At 57.4% G+C, this 1,838-nt stretch overlaps 1 non-coding gene across 1 annotated transcript; it reads left to right on the top strand.

The window, feature by feature from the left end:
- Window positions 1-327: 327 nt before the first annotated feature.
- On the top strand, window positions 328-434 carry LOC147726828 (U6 spliceosomal RNA). The gene has a single exon (XR_015309695.1). It is a non-coding gene; the product is annotated as a U6 spliceosomal RNA (small nuclear RNA).
- The last annotated feature ends 1,404 nt before the right edge of the window (window positions 435-1,838 follow it).

Below are 1,838 nucleotides of genomic sequence, written 5' to 3'. Positions count from 1 at the left end.
TCTGGTGCGGATGCTCGGGGTTGTGGCTTGCTACGGGGTCCCCGCAGGTCTTCCACGTGCTCTGCCTGTGCCCGGCGCTGGGCGCCCTTCTCGCATTGGCGCGGTCGGCTTGGTGCTGTCCCCGCCTCCGTGGTCCCCTTGCGGGTCTTGGTTTTCCGGTCTGACGGGTGTTCCTGGAACGTGGCCCCTTCTTTCCTGTGGGCCCGGTGGGCGGCCTTGCGGGCCTTCCACAGTCCGGTGTTCGACGGCCTGGTTTCCTTGGTGGCTCGCTTGGCTCCGATGATATTTATCCTTCGCCCACGGGCGCTTTGCTGGTCTCCCCCTTGGGTGCTCGCTTCGGCGGCACTGATACTAATAGTGGTACGTTACTGTGGAGATTTGCAGGGCCCCTGCGCGAGGGTGACTCGCACATTCGTGAGGCGTTCCACAGGAGTTTTCTCTCTCGTTCTACGAGCTCTTCGGGATCCGCCCTTTTGGGCCCCGGCCCTCGGTGGCTTTGCGGTTCCTCGCCTTTCCGGTGGTTTTCCCTGGTGGCGATGGTGTCTGCTGGGCAGATGGGCGTGCGGGGGTCGTTCCTCCGCTCCCCGCCCTTCTTGCGGGTTTTGCCGGACGGGGTTGTTCCTCCGGCATGTCCCCCGTGTCCTTCCCGGGTTTCCTTCCCTGGGGCCTCGGTCTCAGGTGGTATCTTTACCGCTTTTCCCGGCCAACGCGGTTCCACCCTTGTCCGTGCTGGTTGTTCGGCGTGCTGTTTTGGCTTCTCTTGGCCGCACGTCTTTCCTTCCCCGATGGGATGACCTGTGTTGTGTCTTTTGGCCCGGTTCGTTCGGGCCGCTAGCCCTCGTTCCACCTTGGTTCGCGGGCTTACTCAGGATGGCATCCTTCCCTACGCTTCGCTGGGTTCGGTGGATCCGGCGGGGGCCCAGGGTCGGTCTGCGAGGTGTGGCTCTGTTCCCTGGGCCCCCTTAGTGGGTGTCTCCTCTGTGGAGTTTTATCTGGCTTCGGCGTGGTCGTCCCCCGCCTGGTAGGTGGGTCTCTAGCAGTCCCGGGGGGACTTCGCTGGGGCCGTTCTGAGTGCTGGAGCTGCGACTCCTGGTTGGCCTCCTTTTCCTGGAGGTCTTGATTTCAGGTTTCCTGTGATCCCTGTTTTCTTTTCAGTTGTTCTACATCAACCTTGGGTTGGTTTCGCTGCGGCACCGTGTGGTGTTGTTGTTATGGTGGTCAATGAAGCCTTGTTGGCTTGGGTATTTGCTCACTATGTAACTCAGGGGGCGAGGAAGACTAACGAGGAGGTAATGCCCCGGTTACTTACCGGTAATCTTCATTACTCCGAGTATAGTCTTCCTCGCCACATGAGTTCCCTCCCCCCCTCCCTGTCTGGCTATCGGCTTCATTGTTTGCTTGGTAGATCAGGCTGATTGGTTGGGCTGGCCCGCCTCTTATAGAGGTCAGGTGGGACTGGTCGGCCATGTTGGGAGGGGGTGGGAGGTGGTTTCTTTTTGCTTTGGAGGGTTCTGTTGTGGAGCTAAAGCTCACTATGTAACTCATGTGGCGAGGAAGACTATACTCGGAGTAATGAAGATTACCGGTAAGTAACCGGGGCATTGTTGTACACGAGTAATCATCCGCGTAGTCTGAGACAAAACTTACCCTTTGGACAATTCCTCAGGATTCGGAGGAATTGTTCACGTAAAGAAGAATATTTTGAGCATGCCAATTCACTCAATGAGAGGCTTCTCCTACGAGGATATCCGAGGAAACTATTAAAGATTTCTCTTAAAAGAGCGTGGTGGATGCCACGTGAGACATTAATGCAGAAGAAAACAAGAGTGGAGCAAAAT

The sequence above is a fragment of the Lissotriton vulgaris genome, chromosome 3_1, assembly GCF_964263255.1.
Source record: "Lissotriton vulgaris chromosome 3_1, aLisVul1.2, whole genome shotgun sequence".
Lineage (NCBI taxonomy): Eukaryota > Metazoa > Chordata > Amphibia > Caudata > Salamandridae > Lissotriton > Lissotriton vulgaris.
This window is presented reverse-complemented; position numbering and strand designations above follow the sequence as displayed.